Source organism: Tachyglossus aculeatus, chromosome 5, assembly GCF_015852505.1.
Source record: "Tachyglossus aculeatus isolate mTacAcu1 chromosome 5, mTacAcu1.pri, whole genome shotgun sequence".
NCBI classification, from domain to species: domain Eukaryota; kingdom Metazoa; phylum Chordata; class Mammalia; order Monotremata; family Tachyglossidae; genus Tachyglossus; species Tachyglossus aculeatus.
This window is the reverse complement of record NC_052070.1, coordinates 14144588-14170371: the sequence shown is the minus strand read 5'-3', so window position 1 is coordinate 14170371 and position 25784 is coordinate 14144588. Positions and strand designations below refer to the sequence as shown.

The window sequence follows — 25784 nt, the reverse complement described above, 5'->3', positions numbered from 1 at the left end:
CTCCTCCAGGAGGCCTTCCCAGACTGAGCCCCCTCCTTCCTCTCCCCCTTCTCCCCCTCTCCACCCCGCCGCCTTACCTCCTTCCCTTTCCCACAGCACCTGTAAATATGTATATATGTTTGTACATATTTATTACTCTATTAATTTATTTTACTTGTACATATCTATTCTATTTATTTTATTTTGTTGATATGTTTGTTTTGTTGTCTGTCTCCCCCTTCTAGACTGTGAGCCCACTGTTGGGTAGGGACTGTCTCTATGTGTTGCCAACTTGTACTTCCCAAGTGTTTAATACAGTGCTCTGCACACAGTAAACGCTCAATAAATACAATTGATTGATTGATTGATCTTCTCAGTCACTCAGTCTTATTAACTGAGCACTTACTGTGTGCAGGGAACTGTACTAAGCACTTGGGAAAGTACCACACAAGCTAGTTAATGGGCCAGGACTGGAGAAGCAGCATGGGGTAGTGGAGAGAAAATGGTCCTGGGAGTCAGAAGGTCATAAATTCTAATCCCACTTCTCCACTTATCTGCCATGTGACCTCAGCCAAGTCACTCAGTGCCTCAGTTCCCTCACAGAAGCAGCATGGTCTAGTGGTAAGAGCACAGCCTTGGAAGTAAGAGATTGTGGGATCTAATTCTGGCTCCATCGTTTAATTGCTGTGTGACCTTGGGTAAGTCACTTCACTTCTCTGTGCCTCAGTTACCTCATCTGTAAAATGGGGACTGTGAGCCCCACATGGGACAGGGACTGGGTCCAACCCAATTTGTTCATATCCACCCCTGTGCTTTGTACAGTGCCTGGCACAGAGTATGCGCTTCACAAGTCCAAGCACTTAGTCCAGTGCTCTGCACATAGTAAGCGCTCAATTCATATAATTGAATGGATGAATGAAATACCAACATTAATATTATCACTCTCCCAAGCGTTCGGTACAGTGCTGTGCATGTAGTGTGCTCAATCAGTATGATTGGATGGAGAATGGAACAGAGTCATTCTCGACACTCAAACCAAGCTTCCACCTTGCAATCTTGGCTTTGGGACGGTTGCAGGCTGTGTGACCTTGGGTAAGTCACTTCACTTCTATATGCCTCAGTTACTTCATCTGTAAAATAGGGATTAAGAACCGTGAGCCCCATGTGGAACAACCTGCTTATCTTGTATCTACCCCAGCGCTTAGAACAGTGCTTGAGGCTGGGAGTCAGAAGGTCTTGGGTTCTAGTCCCGACTCTGCCGCTTGTCTTCTGTGCGACCCTGGGCAAGTCACTTCACTTCTCTGGGCCTCAGTTCCCTCATCTGTAAAATGGGGATGAAGACTGAGCCCTATGCGGGACAAAGGACTGTGTCCAACTCAATTGTCTTGTATCAATCCCAGCACTTAGGACAGTGCCTGGCATAGAGTAGGCACTTAATACCATAATTATTATTATAGTCAGTGAGCGTGGCTTAGCGGAAAGAACACGGGGCTTGGGAATAAGAGGTCCTGGGTTCTAATCCTGCCTCCACCACATCAGCTGTGTGACTTTGGGTAAGTCACTTCACCTTCCTGTGCCTCAGTTCCCTCATCTGTCAAAGGGGGATTGAGACTGTGAGCCTCACGTGGGACAACCTGATTGCCTTGTGTCTCTCCCAGAGCTTAGAACAGTGCCTGGCACAGAGTAGGTGCTTGACAAATACCATAATTATTATTATAGTCAGCGAGCGTGGCTCAGTGGACAGAGCATGGGGCTTGGGGATCAGAGGACAGGGGTTCTAATCCCGGCCCCACCAGTTGTCAGCTGTGTGACTTGGGCAAGTCGCTTCACTTCTCTGTGCCTCGGTTCCCTCAGCTGTCAAATGGGGATTAAGATTGTGAGCCCCACGTGGGCCAACCTCGTTACCTTAAATCACCCCCGGCGCATTCATTCATTTATTCAATCGTATTTACTGAGCGCTTACCGCAGAGCCCTGTACTAAGCGCTAATAACACCCATAATAAGCCCTTACCAAACACCAGTATTATCATCCTGGCTATCTTCCAGACTGTGAGCCCGTTGTTGGGCAGGGATCGTCTCTGTTGCCAAATTGTAGTTTCCGAGCGCTTAGAGCAGTGCCCCCTCGTCCCCTTCTCCATCCCCCCATCTTACCTCCTTCCCTTCCCCACAGCACCTGTATATATGTATATCTGTTTGTATATATTTATTACTCTATCTCCCTTGTACATATGTATTCTATTCATTTTATTCTGTTGGCATATCTGGTTTTGTTCTCTGTCTCCCCCTTCTAGACTGTGAGCCCGCTGTTGGGTAGGGACCATCTCTATATGTTGCCGACTTGTTCTTCCCAAGCGCTTAGTCCAGTGCTCTGCACACAGTAGGCGCTCAATAAATACGATCGACTGATGGATTGATTGCTCATCTCCCCCTTCTAGACTGCGAGCCCGCTGTTGGATAGGGGCGGTCTCTATGTGTTGCCGACTTGGACTTCCCAAGCGCTTAGTGCAGTGCTCTGCACACAGTGGGCGCTCAATAAATACGATGGATTGATCGCTCTGCTCCCACTAAGGGCTCCAGCAGTTGGATGGGAGGGGATGGGCGCTGAAGAAATCCCCTCGTTGTTCTGATTATTAGCAGGTGGAGTTGGGGGCGGTGGGGCGGGGGCATCAGGGCCTTCTCCTCCTTTGGCTCCTCCTCTTGCTCCTCCTGCTGCTCTTGCTCCCCCTCCCCTCTTTGCTCTTTTCCCTCGGTGCCCGGGCCCCGGAGCGGGAGGTGGAGGAGGTGGGCGTCCAGCTCGCCTCTCCCCCGCGCTCCAGTTGGGGGCTGGGGGCGACGCCCCCTCCGGGGGGCATCTGCAGCCTCTTCCCCTGCCCCCCCGGGGACCCCGGAGAGCCCATCGCCCGGAGGACGGCCTGCGGGGAAGCGCCAAGGTAAGGCGGGGTGTGGGGAGGGGGCTCCCTTTGGGGGCTCCTGGGGGGCTCCAGGGGCCCGGGTGGGAGAGAGAAGGGGGTCCCCACCACCCCCTGGTCCAACCCCGGCCCCCCGGGAGGCTGCCACTGCCCCCTGCGCCCTGCCCAGCCGTGCGCTCCGGGGACCTCAATTTTGTCCCGGAGGGGCCGGAGTCATCATCATCATCATCATCATCATCATCAATCGCATTTATTGAGCGCTTACTATGTGCAGAGCACCGGACTAAGCGCTTGGGAAGTACAAATTGGCAACATATAGAGACAGTCCCTACCCGACAGCGGGCTCACAGTCTAAAAGGGGGAGACAGAGAACAAAACCCAACATACTAGTCCTGGGGAGCGGGGGAGACTCCCCAAAGGCCGGGATGGGAGAGACTCCATCCCAACCTCCCCCTCCTCCTGGGGCCCCCTGGCATCCTGAAGCCCCGTTTCCCCTCCCTGTTGGGGTTTGGGGGTCCAGTGTTGCGGGAGGGGAAAGTGGCAGTTTGGGGGCGGCCTCTCCCTGCTCTGCTTTGGACCCCCCATCCCCCCCCATCCCCAGTCCTGGGCAGAGGAGGGCACCTTGGAAGGGTCCCCTCCCTCCTGGGCAGAGAAGGGGATCTCTCCAAGGTCCCCTCCCTGCTAAGGCAGAGAAGGGGATCTCTCCAAGGTCCCCTCCCTGCTAGGCAGAGAAGGGGATCTCTCCAAGGTCCCCTCCCTGCTAGGCAGAGAAGGGGAATCTCTCCAAGTCCCCTCCTCCTGCCAGGCCAGGGGCCCCCCTGGGCAACCTGGGCAACCTGGGCCAGGGCCAGCCCCAGCGGGGGCCACTGGTGCAAGAAACAAGCAGGAGCTGCCCTGCCCACAGAGAGCTTCCCCCCCCCTTACCCACTTCTGGCCAGAGACCCCACTCGCAGGTTAGGTGGGCGCGTGGGTCTGGGCCCTGTCGGTGTGTGTGTGAGGGAGAGAAAGGGAAAAACTGAGATTTCTCCCCCGAAAGATGGGTATTTCTCCCCCCCTCGCCCCCCAGTCGGATACCTCGAGTTAAGCTAAAAAATGCACCATGATGTAGAAGCTAAGATTAAATCACACCCACACACAGGCACGCACCCAATCTCTCACTCTTACTTGAAATGCAAGAACTTTAGTTTCTTCCCCGGGAGATGGTCTTTGGTCCTGGGGAAACGGAGATGGCTTGGAAATGCAGCCAGAGCCCGCTGGCTCTATGAAGGGGCATCAGCGCTTAGAACAGTGCTTTGCATATCGCTTAACAAATGTCATTATTATTATTATTGAGGAATTAAGCCACGAGAGGCCAATCTCTTGCAAAGTCATTTTCGCAGGCGTAAGCCTAATCAGTCCAGCCATGGTATTTATTATTAATAATAATAGTGATAATGGCATTTATTAAGCGCTTACTATGTGCAAAGCACTGTTCTAAGCGCTGGAGAGGATTGAGTGTTTATTGCGTGCGGAGATCTGTACTGGCTTACTTTGGTCTCTTGGATCGAGTAGCTGGTTCCGGACTTTTAGCAGGTCTTAAAAAGGAGATTTTTAGAGATCCTTTCTTCGAACGGGCATTTCTGTGAAATTGGGCAATTCTAGCCAGAATCCAGAGTCCTAACTTGATGAGTGTCCTGGAATCTGAATGTCATGTAATGATATGTCATCTCCCCCCAAAGAGATGTTGTGGAAAAAGATGTAAGTGCTATCGAGAGGAGAGAAGGTCCGGCTTTGTTTCTGAGGTGTCATTAAATAAATATTTTGTTTTTTTCTGTTTACTCTGTACGGGTGTTTTACTCTTTCGAAAAGATGTAAAGTTGAAGTAAATCCTGACAATTTTATGACCAAAACTATTGTTCTTGATAATCTAGGTGTGAGAAAATGTATATTTTGGCAAGCCAGGGGAAGTGGTACAAAAATCCTCTGGGAGAGGAAAAAAAAACCTATATCACTTTCAGAAATGTTTTTGTTTGAATAATTCAGCTTAAAGGAAAACTTCCATCTTAAATTCTTTAGTTTTAAAGAAGATTGATAGAGCCATTTAACTCCAAGAGGAAAACACTGAACAGTTATCCTGTATACGGGCAGACAAAGTGTTGGACCGAATGATTAATTTGGCGGTGATCTTGACATTGCTCTATCTCTTTATTCTGAGGCTTGAGTTTGCTAATGGTGCATGTGTGCTTACTGTAAGAATTATGGAAGACTAGATTCTGGGAGGATCCTCTGATATGAACAGGAGTAAAATGTGACCATTTGAGGTCCTGTCCGCATCTGACCCAGCTTCCTGACTTCTACCAAACGTTTGTTTCAGAGATAAAGCTCCAAAAGAAAGTGTATGAATACATTCAATCGTATTTATTGAGCACTTACTGTGTGAAAAACACTGTACTAAGCGCTTGGGAGAGTTCGATGTAACAACAGATAGATATTCAGTCAATCGTATTTATTGACCGCTTACTGTGTGCAGAGCACTGTACTAAGTGCTTGGAAAGTACAATTCAGCAACAGAGACAATCCCTGCTCAAACAATGGGCTCACAGTCTAGAAGGGGGGAGACAGACAACAAAACAAAGCAAGGAGACAGGCATCAATAGCATTAATATGAATAAATAGAACTATATATATACATCATTATTAAATAAATAGAAAAATAAATAGGTACATAAATACACAAGTGCTGTGGGGCGGGGAAGGGAGTGGAGCAGAAGGAGATAGTCGGGGCGATGGGGAGGGCGGGAAGAGCAGAGCCCACAACGAGCTCACAGTCTAGAGGGGGAGACAGACATTATTATAAATAAATGAGTAGATAAATAAATAAATTACAGATATATGCAGATAAATACATAATGTGAATGTTCTTGATGGGAAACTTCTGTATTTTTCCTATCTTTGTTTTCTCCTGCTTTATAAGCATTTGTCTCCAACTGGGAATATTGGAGAAAGGGCATACGTGACTCTGGAAAACTAAACACAGCTACTACTCCCCACCCTCCCACCACGTGCGCGTGAGCACACATGCGCACACACACACACACACACACACACAAACACACAACTTTGGCCACATCCTTAATGTGGCATTCTGCTTTCTGATCTATTCCATTCCAGATAAAGAGGTACCACTCAATCAATCAATGATATTTATTGAGCACTTACTGTGGAAAGAATACTAAGTGCTCAGGAGAATACAAAATAACAGAGTCGGGAGGTACGTTCTCTGCCCACCGAAAGCCTACAGTCTAGAGGCGGAAACAGACATTCATATAAATAAATAATTAGAGTTGTGTGCAGAAGTGCTTTTGTACTGAGGGAGGAGTGAATAAAGGGAGCAAATCAGAGTGACACAGAAGGGAGTGGGAGAAGAGGAAATGAGGGTTTAGCCGGGAAAGGCCTCTTGAAGGAGATGTGCCTTCAATGCTTACTATAATTGTTATTGGGCAAATGACTACATACATTTGGGTTTAGCTATAGTCTAGCCTGGCCTATTTGATATTGGCTCCATTGTTCTTCATCTCTTCTAGGTGTGAAGGATGCTACTATAGAGGGCAGTGTGAATTAGCTTATTCATTGATTAACATTCTGAAATACTTAGGATACTGATTTTTTTTCATCAAAATTTACTTCTGTTCCTTCTTCAAATAGCTGCTACTCCTATTAAGTCCTTAGAACCACCACCCCGCCCTTCGCCCCCCACCCCTTTAGAAATTATCATGATTTACAATAAGAACAATAATAACAATTGTATTTGTCGAGTGCTTACTATGTGCATCTAGCTTTACTTCTATTTATTCTGATGACCTGACACCTGTCCACATGTTTTGTTTTGTTCTGTCTCCCCCTTCTAGACTGTGAGACCATTGTTGGGTAGGGACCGTCTCTATATGTTGCCAATGTGTACTTTGCAAGCGCTTAGTACAGTGCTCTGCACACAGTAAGCGCTCAATAAATACGATTGAATTAATGAATGAATGAATGTGTGAAGCACTGGACTTAGTGGTTTGGAAAATACAAAATGAGCAGGCTCCACATGGGACTCACAGTCTAAGTAGGAGGGAGAAGGGGTATTGAATCCCCATTTCACAGATGAGGTAACTGAGGCATAGAGAAGTTAAGTGACTTGCCCAACTAAGGCCACACAGCAGGCAAGTGGCAGAGGTGGGATTAGAACCCGAGTCCTCTGAGTCCCAGCCCCATGGTCTCTCCACTAGGCCACAGCAGCTTCTCAGCTGCTTATCTGGTTGTGATTTCACATAATGTCCTAAATAGTTTTAATACTAATTCTAGGAGACAGGCACCATGTCATCAGAAATGTGGTGCCATTTTACAGAGATAAAAGTTCCAGGCAATATACTATACACTATTTTATCTCATTTTAATGTCAATAACCAAATTATGCATCCTTTATAGCTTCCGTCATATCACAGACTTCACAGACTCTGTCCTCTCCTGGTTCTCCTCTTATCTCTCCAGTTGTTCATTCTCAGTCTCTTTTGCGGGCTCCTCCTCCCCGTCCCATCCCCTTACTGCGGGGGTTCCTCAAGGGTCAGTTCTTGGTCCCCTTCCATTCTGTATCTACACTCACTCCCTTGGTGAACTGATTCGCACCCACGGCTTCAACTATCATCTCTACGCTGATGACACCCAAATCTACATCTCTGCCCCTGCTCTCTCTCAATCAGTCAATCAATCAATCATATTTATTGAGCGCTTACTGTGTGCAGAGTACTGTACTAAGCGCTTGGGAAGTACAAGTTGGCAACATATAGAGACGAGACGGTCCCTACCCAACAGTGGGCTCACAGTCTCCCTCCCTCCAGGCTCGTATCTCCTCCTGCCTTCAGGACATCTCCATCTGGATGTCCGCCCGCCATCTAAAACTCAGCATGTCCAAGACTGAACTCCTTATCTTCCCTCCCAAACCTTGCCCTCTCCCTGACTTTCCCATCACTGTTGATGGCACTACCATCCTTCCCGTCTCACAGGCCTGCAACCTTGGTGTCATCCTCGACTCCGCTCTCTCATTCGCCCCTCACAACCAGTTCGTCACCAAAACCTGCCAGTCTCACCTCTGCAACATCACCAAGATCCACTCTTTCCTCTCCTTCCAAACCGCTACCTTCCTCGTTCAGTCTCTCATCCTATCCCGACTGGATTACTGCATCAGCCTCCTCTCTGATCTCCCATCCTCCTGTCTCTCCCCACTTCAATCTATACTTCACGCTGCTGTCCAGATCGTCTTTGTGCAGAAATGCTCTGGGCATGTTACTCCCCTCCTCAAAAATCTCCAGTGGCTACCAATCAACCTACGTATCAGGCAAAAACTCCTCACCCTCGGCTTCAAGGCTGTCCAGCACCTCACCCCCACCTACCTAACCTCCCTTCTCTCCATCTACAGCCCAGCCCACACCCTCCGCTCCTCTGCAGCTAATCTCCTCACTGTGCCTCATTCTCTCCTGTCCCACCGTCGACCCCCGGCCCACGTCCTCCCCCGGGCCTGGAATGCCCTCCCTCCGCACATCCGCCAAGTTAGCTCTCTACCTCCCTTCAAAGCCCTACTGGGAGCTCACCTCCTCCAGGAGGCCTTCCCAGTCCCCTCCTTCCTCTCCTCCTCCTCCCCCTCCCCATCCCCCCTCCTTACCTCCTTCCCCTCCCCATAGCACCTGTATATATGTATATATGTTTGTACATATTTATTACTCTATTTATTTATTTTACTTGTACATATTTATTCTATTTATTTTCTTTTGGTAATATGTTTTGTTTTGTTTGTCTCCCCCTTCTAGACTGTGAGCCCGCTGTTGGGTAGGTACTGTCTCTATATGTTGCCAACTTGTACTTCCCAAGCGCTTAGTCCAGTGCTCTGCACACAGTAAGCGCTCAATAAATATGATTGAATGAATGAATGAATTTCAGTTTAAAATCAATAGCACTTAGGCAGTGGAAAGAGCGTATGGGGCCTGGGTTTGAAGTCGATCCCACCACTTGCCTGCTGTCTGACTTTGGGCAAGTCACTTAATTTCTCTCTGCCGCAGCTTGCTTATCTGTAAAATGGGGGGTTAACTATCTGTTCATTCATTCATTCATTCAATTATATTTATTGAGCGCTTATTGTGCGCAGAGCACTATACTAAGCACTTGGGAAGTACAGTTCGGCAACTGATAGAGACAGTCCCTACCCAACAACGGGCCCACAGTCTAGAATTTTTTCACAGTCTAGAAACTCCCTCTCCCTTCAATCAGTCAATCAATCAGTCATTGATTTTTTTTTGAGCTATTATTGTGTGCAGAGCACTGTACTAAGAACTTGAGAGTATGAGCTCTTGGAATGTTAGCTCCTTGTGGGACAGGAACTTTGTCCATTCTGCTTGTTGCGTTTCTATCCCAGGTTTCAGTGCAATGCTTAACACATAGTAAGAGCTTAACAAATACCACTATCATTTGTATTAAGACTGTGGCATTCCTATGTTCTTAAGCGCTTAGTATAGTGCTCTGCACACAGTAAGCGCTCAATAAATGCGATTGATGATGATAGATTGCCTTTCCATCAGAACACTTTATTTAAAGGAGGAAAGCACTAATTCTATCGAAAGCCCAGAAGTATGTTGGAAAATGAGTGAGAGGATTCCATCTCTATAGAAACCACACTAGCTCTCGACTTGAAACAGAGCAGATCTCTAAAGTATTTGCTGTTCACCTGATTTCTCCTTTTCTTCTCTTTCTTTTCCTCACATTGTCGAGGGTGAAGGTAGCGATTGATCTTGTGCTCGGATTAGTGTGAATTGTAGCCAAGAGATGCAAGTCTCTAATTTACAAAAAAAAAAAAAAATACCTATATTTTCAGAGCACTGTGTTGGTTTTTATAAGAGTGGTCTGTTCTAGTTTCATCTGCTTAGTGTCTTCAACCACTAGGTACCCCAAGTGGTTATTTTCCCACATTCCTATCAAGTAAGGGAAGCAACATAGATGAGTGGAAAGAACACAGGCCTAGGAGTCAGAAGACCTGGTTTCTAATTCCAGCTCTGCCACTTGTCTTCTGTGCAGTACTGGGCGAGTCACTTTGCTTTTCTGTGCCTCAGTTACCTCATCTATAAAATGGAGATTAAAGCTCTGAATCCCGTATGGGACATGGGCTGTGAGCAACTTGATTTTCTTGTATCTACCCCAGAGCCTTGTACGGTGCCTGGCACATGGTGAGTAATTACCCAAACCCATTAAAAACAAACAAACCACCACAACTAAAAATATCTAGAATGCCTGGAACTTGGGGATTTGGGAACTTAATATATGTCCAGCTAACATCCCAGACTGAGCCCCTTCCTTCCTCTCCCCCTCGTCCCCCTCTCCATCCCCCCATCTTACCTCCTTCCCTTCCCCACAGCACCTGTACATTTGTATATATGTTTGTACATATTTATTACTCTATTTATTTATTTATTTTACTTGTACATATCTATTCTATTTATTTTATTTTGTTAGTATGTTTGGTTTTGTTCTCTGTCTCCCCCTTTTAGACTGTGAGCCCACTGTTGGGTAGGGACTGTCTCTATATGTTGCCAACTTGGACTTCCCAAGCGCTTAGTACAGTGCTCTGCACACAGTAAGCGCTCAATAAATACGATTGATTGATTGATTGATTAATGGCACCATCATTTACCTTACCTGCAGCCACCCATTAGAGTGTTCTTTATCTTTCCCTCTCTCACAAACACATAAAAATGCACACACACACGCACACACACACACACACACACACACACACACACACACACAGGTAAAATTTTCCAAATTGTTGGTGCCATGCTCCTTTTCCGGAGAAGAAGTGTCCCCACCTTCTAGAGTGTAAGCTCTCTGTAGACAAAGATCGTGTTCACCGACTCTCTAATACCGAACTCCCCCAGTGCTCAGTACAGTGCTCTCCACCCTGTAAGCACTCCATTCATTCATTCAATCGTATTTATTGAGAAGCAGCGTGGCTCAGTGGAAAGAGCCCGGGCTTGGGAGTCAGAGGTCATGGGTTCTAATCCCAGCTCCGCCACTTGTCGGCTGTGTGACTTTGGGCAAGTCACTTCGCCTCTCTGGGCCTCAGTTACCCATCTGTAAAATGGGGATTAAGACTGTGAGTCCCACGTGGGACAACTTGATCACCTTGTATGTACCCCAGCGCTTAGAACACTGCTTTGCACATAGTAAGCGCTTAACAAATACCATCATCATCATTTATTGAGCGCTTACTGTGTGCCGAGCACTACCCCATAGATGTGATTGGTTGACAGATTGACGTGGACAAGGATGAGGATTGCAAGCTTCCTGGGAGCTTTCCCTTTCCCCAAAAGACAATATTCCAGAGTCTCTCAGGATGATCGAAGCCAGCGCTTTCTTAGCAGGGAAACTTGCTTAAGTAGGTGGCAAATCTGAACATAGTCCCCTAGACTGTAAGCTGTTTATTGTTATATTGTACTCGCTCAAGCGCTGAGTAGTCATACATTCATTCAATCATATTTATCGAGTGCTTACTATGTGTGGCGATCACACTGCACTGATCTGCAATCATCACTCAGAGAAGCAGCGTGGCTCAGTGGAAAGACCACGGGCTCTGGAGTCAGAGGTCATGGGTTCAAATCCCACCTCGGCCACTTGTCAGCTGTGAGACTTGGGGCAAGTCACTTCACTTCTCTGGGCCTCAGTTCCCTCATCTGTAAAATGGGGGTTAAGACTGTGAGCCCCACATGGGACAACCTGATCACCTTGTAACCTCCCCAGTGCTTAGAACAGTGCTTTGCACATAGTAAGCACTTAATAAATGCCAATATCATTATTTATTATTATGATCTGTAAAATGGGGATGAAGATTGTGACCCCCCAAGCGGAACAACCTTATTATCTTGTATCTACCCTGGTGCTTAGAACAGTGCTTGGCACATAGTAAGCTCTTAACATATACCATAATCATTATAATTATCGTTACTAGGTTCCTGGGAGAGTACAATACAGCAACAAATAGACACATTCCCTGCCCACAATGAACTCACAGTCCAGAGAGTTCATATGGCCACCCCACAGTGAGGTAGGCCTTTAGGATGATGGCAGAGAGAAAACACAGGACTAACCACCATTGATGCTCCAGTGGCTATGACATGCAGGTGTTCATTACACTGCTTGGCATGAGGAAAACTGCTAGGCAGAAAGAAAAAAAAGAAAAAGAAAGTTGGAGATCCTGCATATGTCTTAGTGGAGCAAAATTAGCTGTCCATTTTGAACTTCACAGATGGGGATTCAGCAATTCAGCAAGACCTAATGGCTAGAGCATGGGCTGGGGGGGGCGGGGGGGGGTGTCAGAAGGGCCTGGGTTCTAATCCCTGTGCTGCCACTTTTCTGCTGTGTGACCGTGGGCAAGTCACTTATCTTCTCTGTGCCCCAGTTATGTCGTCTGTAAAATGAGGACTAAGACTGTGAGCCCCATGTGGGACATGGACTGTGTCCAACCTGATTAGCTTGTGTCTATCCCAGTTTTTAGAACAGTGCCTGGCATGTAGTAGGTACTTAACAGATGTCATTAAAAAACAAAACAAAGGCAATTCAGCATGGCAGGGGAGAAAAATATGTGGTGGGATTAAACGCTCGTTATGGGGAGGGAACGTGCCGGCTAATTCTGTTGTACTCTCCCAAGCTCTTAGTATAGCGCTCTGCACATAGTGAGCTCTCAATATTCTATTTATTTATTTATTTTACTTGTACATATTTATTCTATTTATTTCATTTTGTTAATATGTTTTGTTTTGTTTTCTGTCTCCCCCTTCTAGACTGTGAGCCCGCTGTTAGGTAGGGACCGTCTCTATGTGTTGCCAACTTGTAGTTCCCAAGCGCTTAGTACAGTGCTCTTCACACAGTAAGCGCTCCATAAATATGATTGAATGAATGAATAAATACCATTCATGGAAGACACATTCCCTGCCTACAATGAACTTATCATCTATTGCCTCCTGGCTCCTGAGTCCCTGGTTGGGTAGGGACTGTCTCTATATGTTGCCAACTTGTACTTCCCAAGCGCTTAGTACAGTGCTCTGCACACAGTAAGCGCTCAGTAAATACACATTCCCTGCCCATCATGATCATGATGATGATGATGGTCTCTGGGACTACCTTGACCTCACTCAAGGAAGCAGTGGGGTGAGGGTTATAGGACCTGAACCATAAAAAGCTAAAGTGAGATTTTTAACTTGTTGTTTGTGGTATTTATTTTACTATTTGGCATTTATTTTACTATGTGGTATTTATTTTACTAGTACTATTTTACTATTTATTTTACTATTTTACTATGTGGCATTTATTTTACTTGTACATATTTATTCTATTTATTTTATTTTGTTAATATGTTTCGTTTTGTTGTCTGTCTCCCCCTTCTAGACTGTGAGCCCGCTGTTGGGTAGGGACTGTCTCTATGTGTTGCCAACTTGTACTTCCCAAGTGCTTAGTACAGTGCTCTGCACACAGTAAGCTCTCAATAAATACGATTGAATGATTGATTGGTATTTGTTAAATGCTTACTATGTGCCAGACACTGAACTAAGCACTGGGGTAGATACGAGCTAATCAGATTAGACACTATCGATGTCTCATATAGGAAGAGGGACACTTAATTTCCCTGCACCTCAGTTTCCTCATCTGTAAAATGGGAATGAAGAGTGTGAACCCTGTGTGGGACAGGGACTGTGTCCAACCTGATTAGCTTGCATCTACTTGATCACCTTGTAACCTCCCCAGTGCTTAGAACAATGCTTTGAACATAGTAAGTGCTTAATAAATGCCATCATCGTTATTATTATGATTACTCCAGAGCTTAGAACAGCGACTGGCACAGAGTAAGCGCTTTAGAAATATCATCATTATTATTGTTATTCTAGGGCTCACATTCTTAATCCCCATTTTACAGATGAGGTAACTGAGGCAAAGAGAAGGGACGTGACTTGCCCAAGGTCACAGAGCGGAAGAGTTGCCACGACAGGATTAGAACCCAGGTCCTCCTAACTGCCAGGCCGGTGCTCTATAGACTAGGCAATGCTAAGAGGGTGCTTAATGTGTTTCAGTCCAATGGTGAAACATGCAGACTGAAGGAAAAATATTTGTAGGAAAAGCAATATTTTCCCATGTGATAGATCAGATGTGATAGATTTAGACTGTGAGCCCACTGTTGGGTAGGAACTGTCTCTATATGTTGCCAATTTGTACTTCCCAAGTGCTTAGTACAGTGCTCTGCACATAGTAAGCGCTCAATAAATACAATTGATGACGATGATCAGAGGTGTATGTCCTGGGTGAGACACCCTGGTCACACAACCTTGTTGTGTTACTGTCAAGGGATGTGTGGGATCTCTGAGACCTTCGGGTTTTCGATATTTGCCCAACTTTCAACCCCACAGCACTTATGAACATATCTTTACATTCTATACCATCAATGATTTATATAATAATAATGATGGCATTTGTTAAGTGCTTACTATGTGCCAAGCACTGTTCTAAGCACTAGGGTAGGTACAAGGTAATCAGGTTGTCCCACATGGGGCTCACAGTCCTAATCCCCATTTTGCAGATGAGATAACCGAGTCACAGAGAAGTAAAGTGGCTTACCCAAGGTCACACAGCACACAAGTAGCAGAGCCAGGATTAGAACTCACATCCTCTGGCTCCCAAGCCTGTGCTCTTTCCACTAAATGCTGGTCTCCTCCTCTAGACTGAGAACTCATCGTGTGCAGGGAATGTGTCTGTCACGTCTGTTGTATTCTCCCAAGCACTTAGTAGCATGCTCTGCACATAGTAAGTGCTCATTATACACCATCGATGATCAATCAATCAATCAATCATATTTGTTGAGCGCTTACTGTGTGCAGAGCACTGTACTAAGCGCTTGGGAAGTACAATTTGGCAACATATAGGGACGGTTCCTACCCAACAATGGGCTCACAGTCTAGAAGGGGGAGACAGACAACAAAACAAAACATGTAGACAGGTGTCAAAATCATCAGAGGTTGATGAGAAACTTGGTGATTGAACATGCCTGGATGGCCTGATCCTGTAAGTGGTGGTTATTTTGTCCTGTGAGCTGACTTTCCTATATTTTTCTTTAATGGCATTTGTTAAACACTTACCACATAGCAGCCACTGAACAAAGCATTGGGGTAGATACTAGCTAATCAGGTTGGATAGAGTCCAGGACCCACATAGGGCTCACAGTCTTATAATAATAATAATGATGATGCTATTTGTTAAGCGCTTACTATGTGCAAAGCACTGTCTGAGCGCTGGGGGGGCTACAAGGTGATCAGGTTTGTTTATTTATTTTACCTGTACATATCTATTCTATTTATTTTATTTTGTTAGTATGTTTGGTTTTGTTCTCTGTCTGCCCCTTCTAGACTGTGAGCCCACTGTTGGGTAGGGACTGTCTCTATATGTTGCCAACTTGTACTTCCCAAGCACTTAGTACAGTGCTCTGCACACAGTAAGTGCTCAATAAATACGATTGATTGATTGATCAGGTTGTCCCACGGGGGGCTCACCGTCTTAATCCCCATTTTCCAGATGAGGTAACTGAGGCCCAGAGAAGTGAAGTGACTTGCCCAAAGTCACACAGCTGAGAAGTGGAGGAGCCGGGATTTGAACCCATGACCTCTGACTCCCAAGCCCGAGTTCTTTCCACTGAGCCATGCTGCTTCCCCATTTTCCATTTTCCCCATTTTCCCGATGAGGGAACTGAGGTCCAGAGAATTTAAGTGACTTGCCCAAGGTCACACAGAATACATCAGGTGGATCTAGGATTAGAACTCAGGTCCTCTGATAATGTTAATAATGATGATTATGGTATATGTTAAGCACTTACTATGTTCCAGGCACTGTAATAGTAATAATGATGCCATTTAAGTGCTTACTATGTGCCAAGCACTGTTCTAAGCACTGGGGTAAATCCCTTCTAGACTGTGAGCCCACTGTTGGGTAGGGACTGTCTCTATATGTTGCCAACTTGTACTTCCCAAGTGCTTAGTACAGTGCTCTGCACACAGTAAGCGCTCAATAAATATGATTGATTGATTGATTGAAGGTCATCAGGTTGTTTCACGTGGGGCTCACAGTCTTCATTCCCATTTGACAGATGAGGGAACTGAGGCACAGAGAAGTGAATCAATCAATCAATCAATCGTATTTATTGAGCGCTTACTGTGTGCAGAGCACTGTACTAAGTGCTTGGGAAGTACAAGTCGGCAACGTATAGAGACAGTCCCTACCCAACAGTGGGCTCACAGTCTAAAAGGGAGAGACAGAGAACAAAACCAAACAAGTGAAGTGACTTGCCCAAAGTAACACAGCTGACAAGTGGCAGAGCCGGGATTAGAACCCACAACCTCTGACTCCCAAGCCCGGACTCTTGCCACCGAGCCATGCGGCTGCGCTGGGGTAGATACAGGCAAATCATGTTGAACACAGTCCCTTGCCCTATGTGGGGTTCACAGTCTTAATCCCCATTTGACAGATGAAGTAACTGAGGCACAGAGAAGTGAAGTGACATGTCCTAGGCACACAGCAGACAAGTGGCAGAGGTGGGATTAGAACTCACGACTTTCTGACTCCCAGGAGTGGGCTCTATGTTGTTTCTCCAGGTCTGTGCTCTTTCCAGAAGACTGGGATGCTTCTTTGGGTCATAGCAGGGAAAATCTATCCCATCCCTAAAGCCTGGGCTGATGTAGCCCCAGATCTATAGAAGTGGGAAATTTCCCGGGGAATCTCTGAACTGGGATTGCTTTGGGTCCAAACTGGATCTCCTGGAATAATCTGGGATGAGAGGAAGGTTTGGTTGTAGCTGGCGTCTCCATCCTGGGTAAAACACGTCGGGAGGAATTGCGCGGCTGCTTCCTATCGTCGTCCAATTTTCAGTTTTATCTTTGATGACATTCATGGATTACCTTTGATGCCACTTACTGAGGAAAAGCTACCATACTAAGTGTTGGGAAGAATATAGGCTCTCCGTTGTTTCAGAGATGATTCTGCAGATGGTGAGATTGTATCCATATCAATCGTATTTATTGAGTGCTTACTGTGTGCAGAGCACTGTACTAAGCGCTTGGGAAGTACAAGTTGGCAACATATAGAGACAGTCCCTACCCAACAGTGGGCTCACAGTCTAAAAGGGTAAGGGTCCATAGGGGTAAGGGTCAAGCTGAGAAGCCCTGACATACTTTATCCTTGAAAATACGGTTAGAAACCTTCTCTTGCTCTCGGGATAGACACTGTTCAGACACCAATGGTTCAGAGAGGGAAATTATGATTGTTTACCTGCAGATAGTAATAATAATGATGATGGCATTTATTAAGCACTTACTATGTGCAAAGCACTGTTCTAAGCACTGGGGAGGTTACAAGGTGATCAGGTTGTCCCACGGGGGGCTCACAGTCTTAATTCCCATTTTACAGATGTGGTAACTGAGGCCCAGAGAAGTGAAGTGACTTGCCCAAAGTCACACAGCTGACAATTAGCGGAGCGGGATTTGAACCCATGACCTCTGACGCCAAAGCCCGGGCTCTTTCTACTGAGCCACGCTGCTTCTCATGCACTTGAGTTGTTTTCACAACGGTGGTGATGTACTGAGCCAATCACACTTTCTTGGCCGGGCCCTTTATCGCTAGCGATTTGCATCACATTCAGGGATAACTGAACGGAACAGCTCTGAAACTTCAATGGCAGCCGACCTCAATGGGCCCATACCCATTTCACAGATCATTTTTCATTTTATGTTGCCACCTTGTCCTTTCCAAGCGCTTAGTACAGTGCTCTGCACACAGTAAGCGCTCAACAAATACGACTGAATGAATGAATTTTTCAGCATGGTAGTCAGAGCAGTTTTAATAAGGATTCGTGGGATTTTTTTAAATTTTGAAAGCAAGAAATGAAAAACCAAACCAAGAAAAACGGGAACAAAGATAATATAATTTTCCTCCATTCAACTACAGGATGACACCAGAAGATACTCCTCACTTTACTCCCCTCCGAAAAAGAAAAAAAAATGTTGGGAGAATACGACAGAAGCCAGACACACACAATCACTACCCTCCAGGAGCTTGCACCAATTGTGGTGATATTTATCCAACACTCTAAGAGAAGCACTGTGGCGTAATAGAAACTTTATTGGCCTGGGAGTTAGAGGACATGGGTTCTAGTCTCGGCTCTACCAATTGATTTTTTGTGTGACCTTGGGCAAGTGATGTAACTTCTCTGCGTTCAGTGTCATTATCATAAAATTGGGATTAAATAATAATAATAATGGCATTTATTAAGCGCTTACTATGTGCAAAGCACTGTTCTAAGCACTGGGGAGGTTACAAAGTGATCCGGTTGTCCCACAGGGGTCTCACAGTCTTAATCCCCACTTAACAGATGAGGGAACTGAGGCCCAGAGAAGTGAAGTGACTTGCCCAAAGTCACACAGCTGACAATTGGCAGAGCCGGGATTTGAACCCATGACCTCTGACTCCAAAGCCCGGGCTCTTTCCACTAAGCCATGCTGCTTCTCATGCCTATTCTCCCTCCTTCCTAGATTGTGAGCTCCACGTGGGACAGGGACTGTGTCCGCTCTGATTAACTTGTATCTACCCCAGCACTTTAAAAAGTGCTTGACATGTAGTAAGCGCTTAACAAATACTGGAAATATTACTGTGTGCTAAAACACTGGGGTGGATGTAGTCAGAGCTGACCTAGTTCCTGTCCTGCACAGGATCACAGTCTAAGAGAGGGGGAGAACCCATAAATCCCCCTTTCACGGAGGAGGAAACTGAGGCACAAAGAAGTTGTTATTTGCACAAGGTCCCATGACAGGCAAGTGGAGGAACTGGGATTTGGACAGGGGTTCTAGTCCTGGCTCCATCACTTATCCGCTGTGTGATCTTGGGCAAGTCACTTCACTTCTCCATACCTCAGTTACCTCATCTGTAAAATAATAATAATGATGGCCTTTGTTAAGCGCTTACTATGTGCAAAGTGCTGTTCTAAGTGCTGAAGGGATTAAGACTGCGAGCCCCTTGAGGGACAGGGACTGTGTCTAACCTGATCACCTTGTATCCACCCCAAAGCTCAGAATGATGCTTAGAGAAGCGGCATTGCATGGTGGATAGAGCACAGGCCTGGGAGACTGAAGGTCATGGGTTCTAATCCCGGCTCCACTATTCATTCATTCATTCATTCAATTGTATTTATTGAGCGCTTACTGCGTGCAGAGCACTGTACTAAGCGCTTGGGAAGTACAGGTTGGCAACATATAGAGACGGTCCCTACCCAACAGTGGGCTCACAGTCTAGAAGGGGGAGACAGACAAGAAAACAAAACATATTAACAAAATAAAATAAATAGAATAAACATGTACAAATAAAATAAATAAATAAATAGAGTAATAAATACGTACAAACACATATACATACATACAGGTGCTGTGGGGAGGGGAAGGAGGTAAGGAGGGGGGAGGAGGGGGAGAGGAAGGAGGGGGCTCAATCTGGCAAGACCTTCTGGAGGAGGTGAGCTCTCAGTAGGGCCTTGAGACACCACTTGTCTGCTGTGTGACCTTGGGCAAGTTACTTCACTTCTCTGTGCCTCAGTTAACTCATCTGCAAAATGGATATTGAGACTGTAAGTCCAACCTGGGACAAGAGGCTGGGTCCAACCCGATTTGTTTGTATCCACCCCAGCACTTAATACAATGCCTTGCACTTAACAAATGCCATAATAATTATTATTGTTATTAACAGTGCTTCGCAAGTGGTAAGCACTCAATAAATACCATAATTATTACCATAACTATTATTATTATTAGGAGACATTAATGTCTTTGAGGGCAAGGGTCATGTCTACCCACTCTGTTATATTGTACTCTTCGAAGCGCTCTGCTCTTAGGAGCCCAGTAAGCTCTCCATAAAGCCCATAGATTGATTGTAGCAGAATTCTTCTCTCGACATCTCCACTCTACATTTTCTGAATCGCTCCTTTCTCCTAGAATACTAACGGGTCAATTTTTCAGAGCGATGACTCTCAAAGCCCAGATTTTCCCTTTCCCTCTTGACGCCATGAACTAGAAATTGGAAGAGAAAGAACTGTGCTACTACTTGTTTATCTCCTCGGCTCATGTAGCCAAGTCTCTGCACAAGCAAGTTAAGAGACAATTTAAAATGCTCCCTCAGGCTGCCAATGCACCAGGTCTCTCTGGGCACATTTCCAACTCCGCTGGCTTACTCTGTGACATGGTTTTGGCTAATTTGAAAACATCTGCTGGGGTAACCTCTTCTTAATGCAACCACCGCCCCTCATTTATAGGCACATAATTGGAGGACCGTTATTAACCCAGGGTCAAAACTCTTCAGAATGCCCATTCTTGGTAGACAGTTTCTTGGGAATCCAGTTTCTACGAGAACTTTCCATTCTGCTGAGCTTGATTCTGGGCTAGAACCTCCTATCTTACATTTTGTAAAGATTCCTCAAAATCCCCTTCGTAACAGAGGGACTGTGACGAACAACAAGATGTATTATGTTTCATATCCGTAATTTATGTATTTATGTTAGTGTCTGTCTCCTCTCTAGAACGTAAGCTTATTGTGGGCAGGGAATGTGTCCGTTATATCATACTCTTTCAAACGCTTAGTACAGTGCTCTGCGCAGAGGAAGTGCACAACACAGTTGAGTTATTGAATGGGCAGGGAATGTATCTGTTTATGGTTATGTTGTACTCTCCGAAGCACTTAGTACAGTGTTCTGCACACAGTAAGCACTCAATAAATATGATTGACTGACTGATTATGTTTTAATGTTACTCTGCTGGCCAAATGGGAACTGATGTTCTTTGCCCGGTAGTTACAGTTACATATCACTACAGCAGTCTCTGTAAATATGGACCAGCTCTACCTGTCCATTCTCTCTGGGAAGAACTTGCAGGAGGTATTCTCCAAGGTGGAGGAGAGATATGTGCGTGTAGATCGTCAGTGGTATTTATTGAACACCTACTATATGCATAGAGCAGTGTACTAAGTGCTTAGGAGAGAACAATGCCATAGATTGGCAGACACGTTCCCTGTCCACAATGAGCTTACAGTGTAGAGGGAGAGACAGACGTTAATGTAAGTAAATAATTCATAGTACATGATTTATAGACATGTACGTAAGTGCTAGGTGCCTGAGGATGGGGTGAATATCAAGTGCTCTGGCCAATGATACATAGCGGGTTATACAGAGGGCTACAGATTGCTGTGGGCAGGGAATGTGTTTACCAACTATATTATATTGTAATCTCCTAATAATAATAATGCTATTTGTTAACTGTTTACTATGTGCCAAGCACTGTTCTAAGCGCTGGGGTAGATACAAGGTAATCAGGTTGTCCCACGTAGGGCTCACAGTCTTAATTTCCATTTTATAGTTGAGGTTACTGAGGCACAGAGATGTTGTAGTGACTTGCCCAAAGTCACACAGCTGTTAAGTGGTGGAGCCGGGATTAGAACCCACGACCTCTGACCCCCAAGCCTGTGTTCTTTCCACTAAGCCACGCTGTTTCTCTAGTACTTAGTACAGTGCTGCGCTCAAAGCGAGCACTCAATAAATGCCACAGGAAAAAAAAGATTATTATTATTATTGTTGGTAACTGCAGAGGAAACTGCTAAGCTAGGGAAAATGAAGTGGAACTGGAGAAGAGCTGACAGGACTCTATCATCACCAAACAGCTGGCGAAGTTTCCTTCATTTCAGGCTCTGGGATTTTTTTGCTTCTCTTCCTTACCCGGTCCCTAGCTGAGGAATGGAGTACTTTACAATCCTACATTCCCGCATTCAGCTGGTTGTGTTTCCCGGGTCGATATCTTGTCTTGTGCCGTTGAGTCGTTTCTGACCCATAGCGACTCCATGGACGCATCTCTCCTAGGATGCCCCACCTCCGTCTGCAACCGTTCCGATAATGGATCCATAGCATTTTCTTGGTAAAAATAAAGAAGTGGTTTAGCATTGCCTTCCTCTGGGAAGTCCACTTGAGTCTCCGCTCTCGACTCTCTCCGGTGCCGCTGCTGTCCAGCATAGGTGAATTTTGACTTGTAGCAGATTGCCTGCCACTTCCTAGCCACTGCCTTAGCTAGGAATGGAATGGGGAGGCCTCTGATTGACTCTCCCTCTTATAGTCGTGACTGGTAGACGACTGGAAACTTTCTAGGGGTGATCCTGAGAGGCGACTTGGGAGAATACAACACAACAATGTAACAGACACATTCCCGGCCCGCATTTCAGGACCAAGATGGGCTCGGGTTGAACCTACTCAAAATCCTTCTTGTATACAATGCCATAAAATCAACAGGAATGAATTCACCTGTAGGCTACAATAATCATCATCATCATCAATCGTATTTATTGAGCGCTTACTGTGTGCAGAGCACTGTACTAAGTGCTTGGGAAGTACAAGTTGGCAACACATAGAGACAGTCCCTACCCAACAGTGGGCTCACAGTCTAAAAATAATAAAATAATAATAATAATAATAATAATAATAATAATAATAATAATAATAACCTTTGTTAAGTGCTTCCTATGTGCCAGGCACTTTACTAAGCACTTGGGTAGTTACAGTCTCTGTTCCAAATGGTGCTCACAGTCCCAATTCCCATTTTACAGGTGATGTAACTGAGGCACAGAGAAATCAATTGACTTACGGAAGGTTACACAGCGGGCATCTGGTGGAGCCGGGTTTAGAACCCATGTCCTTCCCTTCCCCACAGCACCTGTATATATGCACATATGTTTGTACATATTTATTACTCTATTTATTTATTTGTTTTACTTGTACATATCTATTCTGTTTATTTTATTTTGTTAGTATGTTTGGTTTTGTTCTGTCTCCCCCTTTTAGACTGTGAGCCCACTGTTGGGTAGGGACTGTCTCTATATGTTGCCAACTTGTACTTCCCAAGTGCTTAGTGCAGTGCTCTGCACACAGTAAGCGCTCAATAAATACAATTGATTGATTGATTGATATTCTATTTATTTTATTTTGTTAGTATGTTTGGTTTTGTTCTCTGACTCCCCCTTTTAGACTGTGAGCCCACTGTTGGGTAGGGACTGTCTCTATATGTTGCCAACTTGTACTTCCCAAGCGCTTAGTGCAGTGCTCTGCACACAGTAAGCGCTCAATAAATGCGATTGATGGATTGATTGATTGACGGGATCTTTCCCCAGCCACTGTGATAGGAACCTCTGGTGATTTTTTTTTTATGTAAAAACTGCAGTGTTGAACAAAAAGAGATCATTAAAAAATATTGTCAACCATCAAGCCATTCCTCAGGTATTCTCCCACATTTAAGGGTTAGAATAGTGGTGCATGGGATAGTAGAGAGCAAGCACTGATATTTGCAGCAAAAAAAAATCTAGTGCTAGTTCCCGAGAGTTACATTTCCTTGCTTGCTTCATTCCTGTCAGCCTGATTGCTGATAGGTCTGGCTGATTCCTCAATATTAATGATAATAATAACGATAATAATGATCATGGTATTTAAGTGCTTACTGTGTGCCGTGGCAACCACTGTAATAATAATAATAATAATAATAATAATGGTATTTGTTAAGCACTTATTATGTGCCAAGCACTGTTCTAAGCACTGGGGGAGATACAAGGTAATCAGGTTGTCCCACGTGGGGCTCACAGTCTTAATCCCCATTTTACAAATAAGGTCTTTGAGGCAGAGAGAAGTTAAGAGACTTGCCCAAAGTCACACAGCAGACAAGTGGCAGAGCTGGGATTAGAGCCCATGACCTCTTACTCCCAAGCCCATCCTCTTTCCACTGAGCCATACACTAAACTCTGGGATAGCCTAGTGGATAGAGCATGGGCCTGGAGTTGAGAAGGACCTGGCTACCAGATCTGCTAGTTATCTGCTATGTGACCTTGGGCAAGTCATTTATTGGGCAAGCTCACCTCCTCCAGGAGGCCTTCCCAGACTGAGCCCCTTCTTTCCTCTCCCCCTCATCCCCCTCTCCATCCCCCCGTCTTACCTCCTTCCCTTCCCCACAGCACCTGGATATATGTATATATGGTTGTACATATTTATTTATTACTCTATTTATTTATTTATTTATTTATTTTACTTGTACATTTCTATCCTACTTATTTTATTTTGTTGGTATGTTTGGTTCTGTTCTCTGTCTCCCCCTTTTAGACTGTGAGCCCACTGTTGGGTAGGGACTGTCTCTATGTGATGCCAATTTGTACTTCCCAAGCGCTTAGTACAGTGCTCTGCACATAGTAAGCGCTCAATAAATACGATTGATTGATTGATTGATTGATTCTCCGGGTCTCAGTTACCTCATCTGCAAAATGGGGATTAAGAATGGGAGCCCCATGAGGGACAAGGACTGTGGCCAACCTGGTTAGCTTGCCTCTCCCCCAGCTTTCAGTACAGTGCCTGGCACCTAATAGGTGCTTAAAAAATATCATAAAGAACAACAACAAAAACAGCCCCTTTTCCATAAGGGGGCTTATAGTCCAAGTAGAAGGAAGAACAGATAGCTAATCCCCATTTTAAGATGAAGAAACTGAGGGACAGAGAATTTAGGTCACTTGTTCAAGGTCAATCAATGATATTTATTTGGTGCAGAGCACTGTACTAAGCACTTGGGAGAGTACAATACAAACAAATGATCAGACATGTTCTCTGCCTGTAACAAGCTTACAGTCTAGAGGGTTGACAGACGTTAATATAAATTAATGAGTAATTTATAATCTAAAATTTAATGATACATAAGTGCTGCGGGGTTGGGGGTGGTGTGTATACCAAATGACCAAAGGTCACATATCCAAGTGTTTAGATTCATTCATTCATTCAATCGTATTTATTGAGCGCTTACTGTGTGCAGAGCACTGTGCTAAATGCTTGGGAAGTACAAGTTGGCAACATTTAGAGATGGTCCCTACCCAACAATGGGCTCACAGTCTAGACGGCGGAGACAGACAACCAAACAAAACATGTGGACAGGTGTCAAGTCATCAGAATAAATAGAAATATAGATGACACAAAAGGGGGAGTGAGCTGGGGAAAAGAGGGGCTTAATCAGTGAGGGCCTCTTGGAGGAGATGTGACCTTAAGAATGCTTTGAAAGTGGGGAGTGTGGTCATCTGGAGCATATGGAGGGGAAGGGAGTTTCAGACTAGAGGGAGGGTGTGGGTAAGAAGGTTAGCAGTGAGATAAATGAGATTGGGTCACAGTGAGAAAGCTGAAACTTAGAGGAGCAGAGAATGCAGGCTGGGCTGTAGTATGCAATCTATGAGGGGAGGTAGAATGGGGCAAGCTGATTGAGTGCTTTAAAGCCGAAGATGGGGAGTTTCTGTTTGATGCGGAGGTGGATGGGAAACCACTGGTGGTTCATTCATTCATTCATTCAATCATATTTATTGAGTGCTTACTGTGTTCGGAGCACTGTACTAAGCTCTTGGGAAGTACAAGTTGGCAACATATAGAGATGGTCCCTATCCAACAGCAGGCTCACAGTCTAGAAGGGGGAGACAGACAACAAAACAAAACATATGAACAAAATAAAATAAATAGAATAAGTATGTACAAGTAAAATTCATTCATTCAGTCATATTTATTGAGCGCTTACTGTGTGCAGAGCACTGTACTAAGCGCTTGGGAAGTACAAGTTGGCAACATATAGAGATGGTCCCTATCCAACAGCGGGCTCACAGTCTAGAAGGAGGAGACAGAGAACAAAACAAAACATATTAACAAAATAAAATCAATAGAATAAATATGTACAAATAAAATAAATAGATAGAGTAATAAATACGTACAAACATATATAC

The 25784-nt window shown here is 45.1% G+C and overlaps 1 protein-coding gene across 2 annotated transcripts in view; it reads left to right on the top strand.

The window, feature by feature from the left end:
• The first annotated feature begins 2786 nt into the window (after positions 1 to 2786).
• The window catches only part of DLGAP1 (DLG associated protein 1), a 1082148-nt gene continuing 1059150 nt past the window's right edge, over positions 2787 to 25784 (top strand). For both annotated transcript variants that reach the window (XM_038747081.1, XM_038747079.1), the window contains exon 1: positions 2787 to 2909. The gene's annotated coding sequence lies outside the window, so the exon portion shown is untranslated. The remainder of the gene's footprint in view (positions 2910 to 25784) is intronic.